Source organism: Diabrotica virgifera, chromosome 2 (assembly GCF_917563875.1).
Source record: "Diabrotica virgifera virgifera chromosome 2, PGI_DIABVI_V3a".
Lineage (NCBI taxonomy): Eukaryota > Metazoa > Arthropoda > Insecta > Coleoptera > Chrysomelidae > Diabrotica > Diabrotica virgifera.
In genome coordinates this window covers 2,996,305-3,017,551 of record NC_065444.1, presented here as the reverse complement: position 1 = coordinate 3,017,551, position 21,247 = coordinate 2,996,305, and the positions used below count along the sequence as shown (strand labels likewise).

The 21,247-nt window shown below is 32.2% G+C and overlaps 1 protein-coding gene across 2 annotated transcripts in view; it reads left to right on the top strand.

Annotated features, from left to right (window-relative positions):
• LOC114328077 (mucin-22) overlaps positions 1-20,600 on the top strand; it is a 135,322-nt gene extending 114,722 nt beyond the window's left edge. Inside the window, exon 4 of one of the 2 annotated variants that reach the window (XR_007696050.1) lies at positions 20,476-20,600. The gene's annotated coding sequence lies outside the window, so the exon portion shown is untranslated. Of the gene's footprint in view, positions 1-20,065; positions 20,215-20,475 lie in introns of those variants that run through there. The other variant, XM_050642373.1, reaches the window with a different exon arrangement.
• Positions 20,601-21,247: the final 647 nt, after the last annotated feature.

The window sequence follows — 21,247 nt, the reverse complement described above, 5'->3', positions numbered from 1 at the left end:
GCGCCATTTTCTGGCGCATTTTTTTGCTAGTGCAAATTTGTCTAGATATTTTAGAGCTAGGTATAGCCTCCCCTATTGTAAAAATCACGAGCCGCGACTGAGGTCAATTTAATATCTACAATTTTGAGTATATAATGCAATAAGAATTTCATCAGGCTCTGGAGATTTACTACTTTTAGCTTATTTCATTGCATATTCGATTTGCAATGTTACGAATATGTACAGTTCTTCATCATAACTCACCCTTTCTATAAACGTAAACGAATGTTTTTTATCCCACTACCAATGATCTCTTCCAAAACTAACCGATCATTTATCAATACCGATGCATGTAGAGCTTTATCTCGTCCTAATCAATATGTACCCAACAGTAAAACAGATTAGTATCAACCAAAGAAACAAATAACCATAATTTCGCCAATGATCCCGAGACCCATACTGTTTCTTCGAAAATTAAGACGTAAAATATAGCGAAGCGTATCGATAAATAAGATCTTTCCTTTATAATTTAATTAAAGATATACCGAGGCTTATAATCATACGATCCATGCGGACTATTATTTCAATTATAGTTCCGATATTAATATAGATACATGTGGTCGCTGATTTTTTTGTTTTAAAAAGTAATCAACATGAATTATCCACGTGGGAGTGGCAATCTTGCGAGATGGACAATTATGTTGGATCGCCAAAGAAGCCAAATCAAAGCTTTAATAAAGGAATTGTAAATTTGGACAAGGCTTATAATGTCATAGTTTATAGTCTAAGATACGATATAAAGTCGATTTGTACCGATCTGTTTAATGGATAAAAATTATTGGATATGTAATTTAGTATGTTAACAATTACAAAAAACAAGGGTTGCCCGATCTAATCTTGTTCTAACTTTTTTCTAACTTTTTCGTTTTTCTGTGGGGGTCCATTAGTCCATTCTTCTAACACTTTTTTGGGATTTTTCTTTCTTCCTTTCGTTTAATGTGTCCTACCACACTAACTGTTCTTTTTCGATGTCATCTCTTATTGTTCTTTCTATTTCCATTGGTTGTCTAATGTCGTCGTTTCTTATGGTGTTCTAATCTAGATCTTCTTGCTGACCTTCTCCAAAAATCCATCCCAGTGGATAGTAATTTATCTTTGTACTTTTTTGGTTAATTGCTAGACTTCAGCTCCATAGGTTAACACTGTTTAAAAATTGTGTTGTAAATTCGTTTTTTATTTTTTCTTCAATACCGTCTTTTTGCGACAATACCGAATTCAGGGCTACTATCACCTGATTTCCCTTTACTATCTTTTCTTTAATATTTTCTTCGTTTCGTGATTCGTCCTGTGCTCGTTAGTTTTATTCCCAGATATATGCCTTATATTCATTGCATTATTTAAAAAAATAATCACTTCCTATAACAAAAATGTATATTCCCACGTGAAAAACCAAAAACTCACATGTGAATTCTCGGAAGGACCCGTTCTCAATTAACCTCACCCCTAGTATCTTTCACCCTCTTGAATTTGTAATCGATCGAATACAATGTTCAATGAAAATACATATATTGTTTATGATGGTTCCCAGCTCGAACATCTGCCCTTAGGGCACGTGCCCCATGTTACTTCCTTGTTCCGGTCTCCTCATTGGCCGAATGGAAGATAATGACAAAAATGAGGGGTTAAATAATATAAATCCGATGGGACCTAGATTCTACAGTTAGTTTGATAAATATTTTTGTAAGTGGTGGTTGCAATGGAAAAAAAATTGTGCTTATGAGTGTATTCGACATCATGTCAAAATTAGTAGTGATAAAGAAGAAGTTACTTCACAGTAATTGTTCATCTCCTGAGAGAAAACAGATTAGTTTGATAAACATTTTTGTAACAGCAGTGAAATAAAGAATGGTGCTTGATTAGTAGTATTCGACATAATGTCAAAGTAAGTAGTGACAAACAAGAAATTTCTTCACAGTAATTGTTCAATCTCCTGATAGAAAATAGGTTTCAAGATTGGTTTGATAAAAGTTGTTGTGACCAGTCATTGCAACAAAGTAAAAGAGTGGACATGTTGGAGATTTGTGTCCAGATAGAAGTTCATATTTTTTTTTATATAGAAGAAGAAACAAGTAGGTTATAATTGTTCTACCAAACAACAGAAAGGCCTTAAATCCATAGCAAGTGTTTAAGTGTAGTAACCAGGCCAATATATTGTTTCCTGAAAGAAATATTTTAAACGAAAGTTGAAGAGTCTTAGTTTTATATACGACACAATGTGTTATTGGCCAATTACGAATAAACTGTACTACATCTTAGGACTAAATCTAAAACAAAATAGTTCAAGATAATATTCGCAATTCATCTGGATGTTAGTCCCATATAATATCGCTAAGGCATTTATGGGTTCATTTGTGGTATAGTATACGGTGAGGAGTGATTGTTGTGTTTGTTAGTCCATGGAAATAAACAAAAGAAGACTCTGTTCGAGAATTTGTATAATTCAGGTATTTGACAACTTTTTTAGCTATTTTAAAGCTATTGGAAAAAAACCTATCTGTTTTCTGCCAAGATTTCCGAGACCCTTTTTATTCGTTGGGAATTTAGTGCAAAAATCACGATTTTTTCTATTTTTGGCAGCCTATTAAAAAGCTAAATAGTTGATATAAAATTACAAAATTTAAGTTTTTTAGAAAAAGCTTCAAAATGGCTATTTATGAAAGTTAAAACGTCAATTTGTTGCTTTACAAGCTGCAAAATAAGGTAAAATTATTATTTTTTAATAACTATTGTTATTAGTAACCTAGAACTTTGGTATTTTACCGAAAGTTGGGTACTAAGGGACTTAACAAACCCTCAAAATTTGAAACCCATCCATTAATTAGTTTAAAAGTTATTCTATTTGTTTATCCCAAAGACCTTTTCTTTGCAATAACTTTTAAACTATCAATACCTACATATTAAAAAAGATAAAAAAATTATTATACTCGAAAATCCTAATGCCAAATTAATATAAGGTCATTTTTAGTTTATAACCATTTAGAATAACTTTAAAAATATTATCTGTAGTGTCTTTAAAAATGTCAATAATTTGGTATCTTTTTTATTTAATATATATATTTTTACAGTATCTACAGTGCGTCCATAAAGTAACGCATAAATTCGTAATTTCGTAAACCGACGACTTTAAGGAAAAATCCCGAAACAGGTCGATTTTTATTTTTAAATTACGATTTTTTGGCATATATAACTTGCTAGTGACGTCATCCATCTGGGCGTGATGACGTAATCGATGATTTTTTTAAACGGAAATAGGGGTCATATGATAGCTCATTTGAAAGGGTATTCAATTATCTATCCAATAATATAAACATTAACATACGTACTCATACAGGGTGTTCAAAAAACATTTTTTAAATTAAAATAAATGAGACAAAAAGAAGAATATATGTAATTTATTTTAATTCAAAATGCATTTTACTACTGTCAGTAAAGAGAAAAAATTTTGTTTGACAAATAAACATTGATTTTCGTTTAAACGAAATGTTCAAACTGCCAAGAGACAGGTGGGTGGCAGCTTTAACATTTAATTTAAGCGAAAAACAATATTTATTTGTCAAATAAACATTTATTTCCTGTTTTCTGACAACAGTAAAACGTATTTTGATTTAAATAAATTACATACATTCTTCTTTTTGTCTCAATTATTTTAATTAAAAAAATGTTTTTTTGAACACCTTGTATAAATAAATATGTTAATGTTTATATTAGTGAATAGAGAATTGAATACCCTTTCAAATGAGCCATCACATGACCCCTATTCTAATTTAAAAAAAGCATCGATTACGTCATCATGCCCAGATGGATGATGTCACTAGTATGATATATATGCCAAAAAATCGGAATTTAAAAATAAAAATCGACCTGTTTCGGGATTTTTCCTTAATATCGCCGGTTTACGAAATAATGAATTTATGCGTTACTTTATGGACGCACTGTATAATATAAGTACTCTATTTTTCATTTGACACTCGCAGAATTGTGCTATCTTCATTATTTTCTGTCTTCTGTTATTGCAAAAAGGTCTCTGGGATAAACAAATAATATTATGATGGACTATTGGATGGATACCTTTAAAACTAATAAATTGATGGACTATTCTGAAATTTTGAGGGTTCGTTAAGTACCCCAACATTCACCAAGATTGGGTAAAACAACGAAGTTGTAGGTTAATTTTAATAATAGTTGTTAATAGAAGTAGCAGGGGAGCCTTGAATGCTAAATTTGCAGTTACTAAAGCATCATGGGACCTATTGGGTTGTGAAGGTTAGGTCTTAAATCCCAAAAGACTAAGTTTTCCATTTTAGTGGGGATTTTTAATTTTTTTAATATAATTTTCCATTCCAGAAATCGTTTTTTTGAAAAATATTGAATACGTATAGTTTGCAGTTTTTCGATCTGGTGTTTATTTTGCGAAATATTAGCTTTTTTTGTGAAACTTTATAACTAGCCCATTTCCTTAAGCCTCGCTCAAATCGTCAGATTTTAAAATTTTCAAAAATCGCCATTTGGAAGCTTTTTCAATGTTTTAAAAACTCAAATTTTGTAATTTTATGTCAACTATTTAGCTTTTTAACGAGCTACAAAAAATCGAAAAAAATCGCAATTAAATTGTTAATAATTTAAAAACGGCTTCAAACTCTTGACAGGAAAAGGTAGATTTTTTTCTATATATTTACAAAAGTTAAAGAGTAAAGAGTATGAGTTTTATACAAAACACATATTGCTATTTACCAATAATTAAGAACAAGCTGAATATGATGAATATTCGCAATTCATTTGGTAATAACCCACAAGGATTAGGGGGTTCGTGTGGTGATGGTGTAAAGTGAAGAATGACCATCAAAATTAGTGGTGTGGCTGTGTTGCGGTTGTTCTTTTTCGAAAGGAATGTTTCAAACAACGCAGATATGCCAAATGTGTGGTAATTGGAATAATTTGGTAATAATTTGGTTCGGATTCGGATGTTAGAAGTGGCGAGTTAAAAAAATTGGTTATCGGATGATGGTGTTTGGTGTTACATTCCTGATAAATTAGTGTGGTTAAGTTTGAAAACGTTGGTGAAATTAGTGGAAAAGATCAACATGCAAAGTGTTTCGTTAAATTTGTAAGTCAGTAGATTTATTTTTTGCCCATTTTACGCTAGTTTTTCATGTTTTATTTTATGGGTAATAAAACAGACCGACCATTTGGCTATTTTTCAGTATCAATTACATTAACATTCTTCTTCTTCTTTTTCTTTTTGTATAGATATGACTCTGTCTGTTTTTTTAATATGCTTCCAGTAAGTTGTCGTTCCATCGTTTTCGTGGTCTTCGCACTGGTCGTCTTCCTATTTGGGAAAAGTCTCTCGCCATCCTTACTGCTCTATTTGTTGCCATTCGCCTTATGTGGTCGTTCCATTCAATTTTTCTGTTTCTTACCCAGTATTATTAATTTTGTCCACCTTGCATCTCCGCCATATATCTGTACTGTTAGCTCTAACTCATAGTGCCATCTTCACATCGATTTTTCGAAGGGTTTTCATCTCTGTTGTTTCTAGCATTCTTTTTGTCACGTCTGTGTCAGATTGTATTTCTGCCATGTATTGGTCTGTTGACTCTGATGTTATTATTGGTCTGATGATTGTTTTATAAATTCTGCCTTTCAATAATTGAAAGAATTATTCTTTTCTGATATTTTTATTTCTTCACATTGTTTCATTAGGCAACCTGCGGCTGTATTTGCTCTATTCACTCGATTTTCCAGTTCTGTTTCGAGCATTCCGTAGCTAGATAGTGTGATGCCAAGGTATTTAAACTCTTATCACTTTTATTATCTTTTATTTCTATTCTATTTCTGTTCTTAGTAGATTTATTGTAATCACCATCCGTTTCGTCATTTTTGGGGAAAGAAACATGTTAAATTTTCTGGCGGGGTTATATTAAATTAGTGCAGCATACGTTGTAGCATACCTTAACTTTGAGAGATTAGTATTATAGACTGCATAGCAGATTATTTTAAGTGATTTTATCCCATTTGCTAGTTCCTACTTTTTGAAGTTATACTTCTTTACCGGCGATAAGAGGGTGAATTTTTATATGTTAAAACCTATGATCCCGGCGCATGCGCATTATAACTTTGTTCTGATTGGATGTTCAAATGACATGTCAAAAATTATTCAATATGGCGGCTGTGGTACAGCTGTAGTTTGATTATTTATGGTTGTTGCGTTTTAAAATTTGTTTGAAAAGAAACAACAAACAAAAGTTAGTTAATAGTTATACTGCCTTTTTAAATAGTTTTCATATACCTATATTTTTGGACTTTTGGACTATTTTGGACAAGGAAAACTCATTCTAATTTGGTAAGTAGTTTTTATTATAATCATATTGTAATTATACATTTGGATTAGGTTGAAATACAGTAAAGCGTCGATTATCCGAACTAATTGGGGGACATATGTGTTCGGAAAACCGATTTGTTCGGATAATCGAACTACAATATATTGATACATATTTATAGTCATACATATTTATCCACAAGTGAATAAAAGCCATATTTATATACCTACATATTTATTTATATCTTGATAATGACAACTAGCAACTAAACAAAAAAGGGCAGTCTTTGCAACAACATGATTATTTTTGGATACAATATTGAAGAAAATTGAAGATATTTTAAGCGTCAATTACTAACGCTTGCTCGGTATTCGAGTGCGGGACGCGGGAGTCGATAGTTCGAATAAGCGGTCGTTCGGTTTATCGACGTTCGGATAATCGACGCCCTACTGTACATTTATTTTCTCAAGAATGGGGATTTTAGAGAGAAATCCCAAATTAGGTCCGATTTTTATTTTTAAATTATGATTTTTTGGCGTAGATTTATTTATCTAGTAGGTATGTAATGCTTTGATTTACATACTTAATTTGATTACCAACAAAAGTTCTACCAATCTTCATCTAATATATTGTTTTCTTACTGTTTTGTTATATTTTAATATTTTCTTCCACAAAATTTAAACTACATAATTTAATTATATTCAAAACAACTGTCAAACAGTAAAACGTTCAGTTACCCTATTTTTCCACATGACAAATAATGTGGAATTGGACGAGTGAGTCTAGGCTGCGATTACGAATCAAAGCGCCCCGAAAGTCACGGGTTCGATTCCCGATGCAAGTTTTTATTTTTTTATGCATTTTATGATTGTAAGTATATTTGATATATAATTTTCTTTTCAGAAAATGCGTATTTAAAATTTTTGCCAACAATTATTATCGTTCAGAAATCATTTTTTCTTTGTGGCATTTTTCAATGTGTTTGTGTGCGTTTTATTCTTTTATTTTTTTAAATTTTTGGTATTGCCTTAAAAATCACATAATATGTAGTAGAAGTATAACTTCTTACGTGCCTACAAAGTACACACACATTCTTTTTTTTATTATTTCATCCATGATCAGGTTAAATAATAGAGAAATTAGTACCCTAAGTCTTCCTGTCTTATCCCATTGCCAGCTTCACTTGGGTCATGATTATTCTTCCATTTTTCTTTTATTGTGTACATTTATGTAACAATAGAGGACTCCGGGGGTAATTTACCCCAGGAAAACATTGCCTGGGGTAATTTCGGGATGGATCGAGTAGCTCTACGGGGATATAATAAATAAAAATAAAATAAAAATAAAAACGTTTATTGCCCTAATAATATATACATTTCATTAACTTAAGATATTCCATTTTCTTCTAAGTGTTCCGCGAGTGCACCACTTCCTTTGAACTCCATCCTTGCGGCGTTGATTCTTCACTTGTAGTATCCTGGACATCTTCTTCTGTAGGTACTTTTTCTGGCATCGTACCTACTTTCCTGACCGGTCTCTACGGGGAGCGTTCAAGTATTACGTAACACGATTTTTGAAGATTTTTGACCCCTCCCCCCTTCGTAACGCACTCTAATGGGCGTTTAACTATTGCGTAACGCAATTTTTGAAGATTTTTGACCCCCCAACCTGCGTTACGTTTTAAGCTCATACGGTTTATTGTTAATACTTAAAAATATCAGCTTTGCAATCAAATAATGACAGAATTTTTTTCAGGATCTTGAAGGAGGGATTTTAAACTTTGATTTAGTCACTTTCTGACTTTCATTATAATAATTTTTAACCGAGTTGTTAAGTCTGAAAAATGGCCATTTTTGCGTTTTTCAAATTTTAAATTGCTTATAACTCGAAAACCATCAACTTTAGAGAAAAATTACAAGATACCTTTTTTGTCCAGAATGGTCTAAAAAACCTAAAAAAAATTATCTAGACAAATAATAATAATTTTTGCAATTTGATTAAAAAAAAATGTTAAAAAAAATTTGAACCACTTTTCTCGTGGGCGACTTCTTGAACCTTATTCTGGGTTACAAATGTGATTATGCAAAAAAATCTCATGGGAATATTTTTTCCAACCAACCCGCCGTTTTCGCCTTGTCTATGCAGTATTAGACGGTACTTATCGTGTCTCAATATACAGCCTAGATACTCAATCCTCTTTTTTTAATTGTGTTCACGATTTCTTTCTCTTTTCCGATTCTGTGGATTACCTCTATGTTCGTGACATATATTCGGTCCAAGATGTACAAAGAATGCGCCGGTACACCCACATCTCGAATGCTTCTAGTTGTTTCATGAGCGTCTCTTTTAGCGTCCAAGTCTCCACACCATTTACCCCCATATGAATAATTTAGCTACAGTTTTTTCACAATATTGAATTGAACGAAAAAATTCGCTTTTTTGTTTAATTTTTTCCGATTTTTAAATGCCTGGGGTAATTGCCTACACTGTCCGTTTATTGTAAACCACTTTTAACACAAAATTAGTTTTGATCACTTCTCTTTCATTATCGAATGGCTTATAATTGGATTATAATTAATGTTCAGTATCAGAATACGCGTATGCAGTACACATTCTCGATTTCTAAAATTATACAGGCGGAGTAGATCACGCTCTTAAAATGAAAAGTAAGAAGAAGAAGTGAATACTTTTGAAATTATGATGTTGGTACTCATAAGTAGCGTGTGTCCGTAATAGCCTCCTCATTCGTTTAAAATTATACCTTACAGATTTTTAAGATTAACCGATGGTTATCTGTGTTCTGATTGGCTTATGTTATAATTTTCATTCGTATTGCACTTTCTTTTTTGTGCCTTAGTTACCTTAATTTAAATCTAAAGGAAAAGTAATTAAAGTTAGAATGAGATCGACTTTTAATAAGATAAGATTAAAGACAAAATATATACTAAATTATATCTCTTATTTATATCAGCCATTTCTGTATTATTCTTTTTTTCTAAAGTATATAGAAACTTCAACGAAAGACAAAAAAAAAACATTTATGAAGAAGAAACAATGACGATGACTAAAAAAGATGAAAAAAACTTAAGCATAGTGGAGAGAAAGATCATGAAAACGATACGGGGACCAATCGGAACAGAGCAAAATAAAATGAATATTGAAGCTGTGAGATTAACGAGGAACAAGGTGGACAAAGAAAAGAAGGCAAAGCCCTAAAGTTGGGTGCCATAAATATGTGTGGCAATAAAATGGAAAGAAGAAGAAGTTGTCAACACATATGGGATGAACGAAGGCTCCGTTGCTCAGAATCGGTTAGAGATGTGGGTGTGGTTCTTTACATTTTCTTATTAGCTGGGAAATGCAGACAAAAAATAGACAAACAAAAAAAGGGCAAATAGCTACTAGAGCTAAACTAGGACACAATGGACAGAAAAAATTAAATTAAAAAATTAATCAATATAAAGCCGAAAGGGCGCCACTTTGATCTTTCAGTTTTGAAAGGGAAGACAAAGAAAACTCTTTAAATAAACCAAACAAATTAAAAGGTAACTAAATAAAAATAATAATTTCAGGATAAATATAAATTCATATAAAGATATGTAATAAAAATAAAAAAGATAAATAAAACCTACCTTATTATTTCTTACTCAGTTGACCTGAGAGAAGGGAGATGGATAATTAGTAACAAGCCAACATTATTAAAAATTAATACTATTTATTAAACAAAAAAAAAATATTAAAAAAAAGAAATTAAGGTTGACCTCTTTCTGGTTTTACATTTTTTATTTTAAGAGGTATTGTCCACAAATACAAAAAAAGAATGTGTGTGTACTTTGTACGCACGTAAGAAGTTACACTTCTATTATATGATTTAAACGAAATTAATATACATTTTATTTATATTATGTTTAAATATTAAACTAATTTATACTTACTACTTCTCAAACATTTTTATTAGAACAGTGCCAAAAATTAAAATAATAAAAGAATAAAACACACACAAACACATTAAACAAGCCACAAATGATGTCTGAACATTAATTATCGAAATTTTTTTTAACTAAATACGTATTTTCTGAAAATACAATTATATAATAAATATACTTACAATCATAAAATGTATTAAAAAAAACAAAAAAGAAAGTTTCTATTGGGACTCGAACCAGCGCTGATAAGAGCGGTTGGTATTGGAATTCATTCGCCTTCTCCGCTTAGCCACGGACACTATGTGTCATTATTTACGAAGATCGACTAACTAAACGGATTAAACTTGTGATATTTTGATATTTTGAAAATTGATCAAATTATTTTAATTTTGAATTGAAATGATTTAGAATTGAAAAAATACAACAAAACATAGAGTAAAAAAACAATATATTAGGTGAATATTGATAGAAATTTTGATGATAAACAAATTATATAAATAAAAGTATTACATACTATGTATTTTGGCAGATCAAATAGGTAGGTTTATACCCATGATACATTAACAATTATTACGTACCTGTTGCTTTTAAAAACTATTTAAAAGTCACTACAATATTATAAACTTTTCTGTTTCTGTCCTCACAACAATAAAACTAATATATTATACATTTGTTTACCTTTACCTTTACCTCCAAACCACAGCTGCCATATCGGATAATTTTTGACATGTCATTTGAACATCCAATCAGAACAAAGTTATAATGCGCATGCGCCGGGCTGATAGGTTTTAACATATAAAAAAATCACCCTCTATCGCCGGTAAAGAAGTATAACTTCAATAAATACAACATCAAGTAGGTACCTTTGTGTCTCTGCTTTAATGTCCTGCAGCTTCCAACGCAAAGTCCAGATATACGGTCGTAGCACGTTTCACTTCACTACCACAAAAATACAATACTGATGTGGTACAATTTCGAATTTACAAGAGTATTTAGTTTGAAAAGTTCAGCAATGCTTTACTGGTTTTAGTAACTTCTGTAACTTGTTGTGACGTAAATACACGATTTCATTTCACCATGATTATTAATAAGAACTGCTTGACTAATATGAATTGCGTTCCAAAAGAACAGGAGGTGTCACAGGAGTGTGAACAAAAGTAATTGATTACCGACCATCCAACCCTGTAGCCAAATCGACGATCTCCATACTTCTTCCCAGTGTTTTACGAAGACATCCACCGGACACTACACAGTCAGAAGTTCGACCTCTCTACATCGTTGGCTGATCGATAATGATCATCTTAGCTACCTCCTCATCGCTCCTACCCCACAAAACATACCACCTTTCCTCCAGCTCACACCTCATGATCCGACCAACCAATCAAGAAAATATTATCCTTTTCATAACAAAATAATTGACGAATCCAAAACCAATTACAGAAACAAGAACAGCCCCGAAAAGCACCATTTCTCCCAAATATATCACAAAACGTTAGTCCAGCCAATCAAAAATGAGATACCGTGATTCCAGATGACAAATATTAACCAATCCTAGCAAAATGCTAAGCCCTGCTCTTTTGCATGACACAATATTTAGCGAATTAAAAACCAATACACTAACTCTGCGTTAAAATGCCAATAAATTATAGCCATTAGTTAGAAAAATAAACGATGTAATTTGGACGATCTTTGGTGTTTATACGTCGCAATTAGATGATTCAATTCCATTTCGGCTTAACAAAAAATAGCCAATTAATAATTCCAATTGGGACTGACTTAAGTAAGAAGAACAACAGTCCACTTATTTCACTACTTTTAATTTCTCAATGTTTATTCTGGATATTAGTTGGCATGGAAAAGAGATTAACTTTATAGCGAACGTTGAAGTTACCCAAATTTATGGTGAACAATAATTAACCACTCAACGTTCACTTGCGTTCTTTAAGAAACAGACACTTGTGTAAATACCAAAATATATCTATCTACGCTAAAGCGTAGAAACATTAGGATTCTACTAAGAAGACATTGTAACCAAAATAAAGTTATGTAGAGTTAGATGGTTAGGTTACATCTGGTGAGCAGGAGATGATGCAGTGATATATTATATAGAATGGAATCCAGGAGGAAGAAAGAAAAGAGGAGCACCAAGATCAAAGTGGTTGCAACAAGTTGAAGAAGACTTTAAAAACGCAAGAGTCAGAGAATGGCTGGGAAAAACTAGATATAAGAAAAAATGGAGAGAAATCGTTAAGAAGATAACATAAGCAAAAGGAACTGATCCTCCCCATAAATAGGATCTAGAGAGCTTTCGCGACTTACCCCCACATCGGGGTGGTGTAGTCACTATATTAGCCAATTATTAGTTTTGGAGGTTATGATAGATCAAAGTTGACCGACATACAGGGTGAGTCATGAGGAACTGTACATACTCCTACCTCGTATAGAGGCTCCTATGGGGAATAACAAATGATCATTAAAAAGTGTCTGCTCCCATTGTTTAATAATATACAGGGCGAGTTTCGCATTTTGACAGAAATTTGTATTTGTCATAATTTTTGAACGGTCAGATCGATGTGTCTCTTATTTTGGCCAATCGTTACACTATTACCACCTAATCAACTAATTTATTCAAACTAGAAAAAAATCAGGTCCGGCTTTAAAAAAATTAGTTCGTTTGGCTCTTAGAAAAAATTTCACCCTGTATACGCTTTTTGAAAACTCTAATATGAATTTTACAAATTAGACAAATAGGCAATTAAAATGGCATATTTATTTTTTCCGCACACGAATACTTAATTTTTTATAAAAAAATCAAATTTCACTATGAATGAAAAGTTTCGTAAAGTGAACCATAGATTTAAAAAAAAATAACTTTTATTACAAAAATTAATTTTTTTTGCACAAATAAGTAATTTATGTTACCATCCAATCAACTGATTTATTCAAACTAGAGAAAAATCAGGTCCGGATTAAAAAAATTTGTTCGTTTTGGTCTTAGAAAAAATTTCACCTTGTATACGCTTTTTGAAAACTCTAATATGAATTTTACAAATAAGACAAATAGGCAATTAAAATGGCATATTTATTTTTTCCCCACACGATAACTTAATTTTTTTATTAAAAAATCAAATTTGTCAAAATCGGAGTTTTAACCAAAAAATGAAAAAAAAAATGAACTCACGGTTTAACTCGCTACAACTCTGTTACATTTTAATATTTTTTTCTGAAATTTTTACAGCACATACATCTTACCATTGTGAAGACTATGAAAATTGTTGCAGACTTTCAGTCTTCTTCTTGTAAAAGTTGCAAACTTGTAAATCGCATAAATTAGGTGGAAAAATTTAAAATTTATCAATTTGATCACGTCTATGTTAAACTATAGAGTCCAAAAGAAGTGTTATGGGAAGTTTTAGATCTAGACGTGTTATAGAAAAAAAAAATGGTAAAACTTTTAATTGTAAGAAAAACGTTGTTTTTGTAAATTAATTTTTGTAAAAAGAGGTAATTTTTTAAAATCTATGCAAAAACTTTGCCAAACTTTTTATGCATAGTCAAATTTGATTTTTTAATAAAAAAATAAGTAATCGTGTGGGGAAAAAATGAATATGCCATTTTAATTGCTTATTTGTCTAATTTGTAAAAATCATATTAGAGTTTTCAAAAAGCGTATACAGGGTGAAATTTTTTCTAAGACCAAAACGAACTTATTTTTTAAATCCGGACCTGATTTTTTTCTTGTTTGAATAAATCAGTTGATTGGTGGTAACATAAATTAAATATTTGTTCAAAAAAAATTAATTTTGGTAATAAAAGTTAATTTTGTTAAATCTGTGGTTCACTTTACCAAACTTTTAATTCATAATCAAATTTGATTTTTTTATAAAAAAATAAGCAATCGTGTGCGGAAAAAAATAAATATGTTATTTTAATTTCCTATTTGTTTAATTTGTAAAATTCATATTATAGTTTTCAAAAAGCTGATACAGGGTGAATTTTTTTCTAAAACCCAAACAAACTAATTTTTTTAAAGCCGGACCTGATTTTTTTCTAGTTTGAATAAATCAGTTGATTAGGTGGCAATAGTGTAACGATTGACCAAAATAAGAGACACATCGATCTGATCGTTCAAAAATTATGACGAATAAAAATTTCTGTCAAAATGCGAAACTCGCCCTGTATATTATTAAACAATGGGAGCAGACACTTTTTAATGGTCATTTGTTATTCCCCATAGGGGCCTCTATACGAGGTAGGAGTATGTACAGTTCCTCATGACTCACTGTATACAACAATAGTATGGTCTGTTTTGTAAACAAATGCCTTTATTGTTTGAGCCTTCTTTCTAACCCAGTATCGAGTTGCTGAATGGCTTCTGCCTATCTTCTTCTTGATAGCTACATCTTCAATTTCAAGGCCCTTGAGGTGGTATACATTTCTGATATACCAAGGAGCATCAAGTATGTTCCTTAACACTTCATTGTGGAATCTCTGGACGATCTGGATATTACTTGAATTGGCACAGCTACAGAGTTAGCAACTGTGCGTCCATGCTGGTCTCAGTAAGTGATTGAATAGCAATTGTTGTTATGTATGGACAATGCTGAGTTTCTTGCAATCAGCCAATACATTTTTTTGTAACGGATACCTAGTTCAGTCCTTTCATTTTCTTTTTAATATGGATTTTCCAGAGAAGTCTTGCACCAAGCGTGATATGTGATATCTAAGTATTTTGTGGAAGATGCATATGGTATTTGGGTATCACTTTTTGGCCTGTTTTGGATTTTTTTATTTGTAAAATTAATGTGATTTGATTTAGATTCATTTAGTTTGATTTTTCATTTTTTGGTCTAATTATGAATTTTATTTATTGACAACTGTAATTTTTCTGCTGCTTCTTCGATGTCTCAGAGATCAGAAACATCTGCAAATGTTGCTATAATATCATTTTCTAGTTCAGGTATGTCGATATGTAGTATGTGTATAATGTGTAGAGGATTGGATCTAATGCGCTTCCTTGAGGGACTTCTGCTTTTATTTCTTTTAGATCTGTGTACAGTCTTCTTGCTCAATTCTCAATTCTGAAATATTTGTAAGATATATATGACTTCAAAATTTTTTAATATTGCTTAGGCATAAGAATTTTGAGTTTGTAGATCAAACCTTCATGTCAGAATTTGTCGAAGGCCTTAGCTACGTCTAAAAAGATTGTAGAACAGACTTTCTTTTCTTTAATGATTTTTAATTATGTTGGTAATACGGTAATGCTGTGTATCTGATCAAACGTAGAATGTTTATTTCTAAAGCTAAATTGGCGGTTTGGAATCATTTTTTTCTCTTCTATCATTGGCTTCACTATTTTTAGCAGGAGTTTCTGACAGAGCTTCGACATTACTGGTAAATATGAGCCACATGTGTAATAATGGCCTATATGAAGAGACCTCATTTGGTGATTTCCCTGGTGTATCATTATAACCTCAGCTATTTTCCATAAATTTGAAACATATCTCAAGCTTAATGCAGCATTGATGATGTTGGTCAAACTATGGCTTTACGAGGCAGGTTTTTCAGTAATTCTACGGTAATTACATCATATCCTGGTGCTTTCATAGGATGTATGTTGTCTTTTTATTTTAGCAGCTACTTCCTTCGGGGATATTGGTCTTATTCTCTCTTCTGTCTGATTACAAATGGGCTCTGGCTCTAACGCTATTTGATCAACTAATTTTCGGTTAATGTAATGCAGTTTCAATGTATTTTCTAAATATGAGGCAAATCTCTCTGCCTTTTGCTCATGCTTCAATGCGATAATTCATAAAGATTTTCACGTAATGATCCAGACCAGACGACAGGACAATTTATAATAACAAAACAAGAAACTTAAAAACAGCTCTAGAACAGATGAGAAACAACTCATTTGAAAACTATGTATCAAACCTTTCGCGTCAAGATAACTCTATCTGGAAACCAATCAAAAACAAAAATAAACCAATAAATACTTCACCTCCAATTCGGAAAAACTCATTACCACCAGGACCATGGGCAAAAAGCAACAAAGAAAAAGCTGATTTATTTGCTGAACATCTAACTGAAGTCTTCAAGCCACACGACAATGACCAAGTACAAGAAGTAGAGCAGGAACTAGCCTTACCAATTAATCAACGAGAGCGACTAACTTTAATTACACCGAACGAGATCAAAGATGAAATTAATCATTTGAATGAAAAGAAGGCACCAGGCACTGATCTCATAACAGCAACAATGCTAAAACAACTTCCTAAAAAAGGTATAATGAAGTTATTGTACATATTAAATGCAATCTTAAGACTTAATTATTGGCCTATATCACTAAAAATTGCCCAAGTAATTATGATACCGAAACCTGGTAAAGCTTTAACGGATGTTTCATCATACCGCCCAATAAGTCTACTGCCAATAATGTCAAAACTTCTTGAAAAGCTGTTACTTAAAAGAATTATAAGCGACCTAGAATTCCAAAACTGGATCCCAGAACACCAATTTGGATTCCGGCAAGGTCATTCTACAGTGCAACAATGCCATCGCATATCAAATGTAATTAATAGAGCTTTGGACAATAAACAGTATTGCACAGCAGCCTTTCTGGACATTAGTCAAGCATTTGATAAGGTATGGCACCCAGGATTACTTTATAAAATCAAAAAATCCCTACCCAACAAATACTTTGACTTATTAAAATCATATCTAAATCACAGAGAATTTGAAACTAAAGTGGAGGATGAACTATCAAACCGTAACAAAATTCAATCAGGAGTCCCACAAGGTAGTATATTGGGTCCACTTCTTTATGTACTGTACACATCCGATTTACCAACCTCTCCACAAACCACCATTGGAACTTTCGCTGATGACACAGCAATATTTGCAACTGAAGAGGATCCAAGAGCTGCAGTATTAAAACTTCAAGAACACCTAGACCAAATTGGACAGTGGTTAAAGAACTGGAAGATAAAAGCTAACGAAACTAAGTCAACACATATAACTTTCACACTAAGGAAAGACCAATGCCCAAATATTAGCCTTAATCAAGTCAACATACCACAACAGAACATCGTCAAATACCTGGGGCTTCATCTTGATTCTAAATTAAACTGGAAACAACACATTTTAAAGAAAAAGAAACAAATTGAGTTGAGAGTGAAAGAAATAAATTGGCTTATAGGTAGAAAATCTCGACTCTCAATTGAGAACAAACTGCTGATTTATAAAACAGTCATCAAACCTATATGGACGTACGGTATAGAACTATGGAGTTGTGCCAGCAAATCAAACACAAAAATTATCCAAAGAACTCAATCAAAAATTCTACGCACCATCGCAAATGCCCCGTGGTACATTTCCAACCAAACCCTTCATACAGACCTAAACATCCCGTTAGTCAGCACAGTAATTCAAGAAAGAGCCAACAGACATCACGAGAAATTGGAAGACCACCCCAACCAATTAATATTACCATTACTGCAGCCACTAAACAACAGAAGATTGCGAAGATTATGGCCCATAGATCTTCGCTGAAACTGAGGTGAAACCGCTGGGTGATGTACCTCATAACGCCATTTTAGTGTACAATAATACATTGATATATGTTATTGTACTTGTTATCAAATTAGCTTATAGAATATGTAATTCTAATTGCTAATAAATGCTTACAAAAAAAAAAAAAGAAACGTAATGATCCGTGAAAGCTCTCTTAAAAAATACTGAAAATCTCTAGACGGTTCACTTAAAAAAATAACTTCTCTAAAGTTATCACGCTCTATTACTTTATGGCAGTTATAGAATACAAAAAAGCAAACTTATAACAGGTAAAGCTCCAAATCTGATTAAATCTTCTCATATTCCCAAATATAACCGTGAACCGTTGCTCTCTACTACAATACGCTATAAAAACAACCGCTTTGAAAAGAAAAAGCTCTTCCCAGTCTCCCAGTCAACGTTTACAACCTCATAAAAAAGTATCCAAAATCCGAGGTAGGTACAATAAATTCACTCGAATCCAGACAAAAACTACATAATGGTCAAATTAATCTCACATATATCTAGTGAAATAATTACGACTCGGCTATGGGAAAATAAAAAAACATACAAAAGAACCGAGAAATAATGCTTGTACCCAAATCCGTAGGTAATCTTGGCCATTGAAATTGCCTCCTCTACGAGTAACAAATCTGAATGTGGGTAGTGGGTAGATGAGGCACAGGTGTCACAGTTATATAATATCACTTTGTCATGGAAAAAAAGGGAACCCCTAAACAGGTTAATTCTTTTGATGTTATGTGGGAAAGTTTGGGAACGGTTTCACTTTTTGTGATGTCGCTTTTTAGATTTAAATTGTCAAAAAAATCATTTACCCTCTAGGTCTGACTGTAACGAACGTCTCGGCCAGAACTAAGGTAAAGTAGAAAACACTTTAGGTAGAAGAATATATGCTAAAAATGAGATGGTTTAAGAATATTATAATACATATTACGAAGTGCCGTCAGAGAATAGCTATTTGTATAACAAAGGAAGAAAGTGCTACTTTTCCTCCCGAAAATGAAGTTTACTGCCCGACGTGTAGCGGAGGGCAGTAATCATTCAAGGGAGTAAAAGGCACTTGACTCCCATGTTATACATATGGTTTTTCCACCTCCCTCAATTAACAAGTCATTTTTACATTTTTAAATCATTTATTATGTAACTATTTAACTAACAAAATTTATTAGTGAACTAAACTAACAAGTAGGTACAGTATAACTGTCAACTGTCAAATGTAAGTCAAATTATTAATGTAAACATTCTTAAATCAAAATAACAATTTACTGTTTTTTACCATTCTGCAAAATACGGGGTGTTTTATAAATAAACGTTAAAATGTATAGATACTTACGTAATAGAAAATAGATATTGTACAGGGCGTCAATAAGTTATATTTCATGAATGAAATATCATTGCGTCATTTCCTCCCTAGGGAGAAAAAGTACTTTTACGTATGGTTTTTCCACCTCCCTCAATTCATGTCATTTTACATTTTTAAATCATTTATTATGTAACTAACTAACAAAATTTATTAGAGAACTAAAACTAACAAGTAGGTACAGTATAACTGTCAACCGTCAAATATAAGTCAAATTATTAATGTAAACATTGTTAAATCAAAATAACAATTTACTCTTTTTTACCAGTCTGCAAAATACAGGGTGTTTTATAAATAAACATATAAATATTTATGAAACAGTTCGTGAAGTATGCTTTTTGCGAACGCACGCGATGTTTAGAGCACGAGCGACAGCGGAGCGAGTGCTATACATCGCGCAAAAAGTACTTTTCGCACAGTTCCATACAATATTTTATCTACGATAAACAAATAAAAAAACTGTAACTCTTCGTCACTGGAATTCATTTCTATTCTAAATTTTTCAGAACTTTGACATTTAAAAATTTAAAACTTCTTTCAAACCACAAAAGTGTCATAATTTTTGTTGTAATTTATTGCTCATTATGTCATCACCATGACAACGCGACAGTTAAGGATATTTGATTATATGAAAGTGTGCCAAAAAACAGTGCGAAAAGTAAATCCTATTTAAAATATATTGTTACTTCACGCACACTTTAAACCCTTTACGCACTGCTATCTATAATGACAGTTTTCACAAACTAAAAACTTATACATAATATGACATAGAGTAGATAATAGTATATTACATACCTAGCGGAAAAGTACTCTATTTCAGCCGAGCGGCAAGGTAGTTTACCGAGGTGCGAAGCACCGAGGTAAACTACAGACGCGAGGCTAGAATGAGTTCCCGCGAGGTTTGTATACTATTTTACTCACAATCGGTTAGTAGTTTATGGATTTCTAATACTCACAATCTACCAATAATAATTTCGTTTCAAATATCTGTATCCATTTTCATTATGTGATAAAACAGTAAAAAATCCAGAAACGTCGGCGTCATCATCTATTTCTGAAACTCATAATTTTGAGCAACACGGTCTTACTTTAACCGTTAATAGTAATCATAATTCCAATGTAACTATTAATATTTATAATTCCAAATAGTTTTCTTTTTGTTATTGTTGTTGTTGTTTCTTAATTAAATAAATGTTGAGTGGATTCTATTCTTTCTAAACCATCTTTTAATCAAAAATGACATTGACATTTGCAGGTAGAAAAGTGACAGATGCTAGCCGGGAAAGTACTTTCCCGGCTAGCTGGGAAAGTAAAGTAAGTAATAAGTCGCTTTCTGATTACTTCAAAGGTTAGAAATCCATAAATTACTAACCGATTGTGGACTTAAAAGTAGAATAACAAGACAACAACAATAGAAGTTATGGACTAAGAAGAACTCGTTCAACAGGTGGACATATTATTTACTGGGATACAGCTGCAACAACGGGAAAACAACGAATATACGCAAGAAATAAAACTAAATATAGAAAAAGCCCTTAAACTTAAATAATTTCAAGCTCTTTGTTTGATTTGTCTATGTTTTCTTCAATTAGTTTTTACTTACTTTCTTATTTCGTTTAATTCCTTTTTCCTTGTTATATCAACTCTTAAGTTAGACCATCTAGAATGTTCGTTGGATATTTTTGATTGCCTGGTCAATTTTGAAAATCTGGTCTTGGTTTTTTTGGAAAAGTCTACCTAATAACTTCGAGATTGAACCTTCCACGTAAGCTCTTTGCCAGTAGCTTTCTTCGTCTAATGCAAAGAACCGTACATTTGCCGAGCTGTCACACTGGCATATAATGTGCTCAGTTATTTGTAGTGGAGTCACTGAAGATGGATATGAGCTATTAACCTCCGATTTCGTTGAACCTCCATCGATTTGCATGAAAATTGGTGAGTGGTTAGAGGATATCTCAAGAAACAAAGGTGACATGGTGCCAACTTGCGCTTTTACCCTGGTGGTGGATGCCACCCCTCCTCGGGGT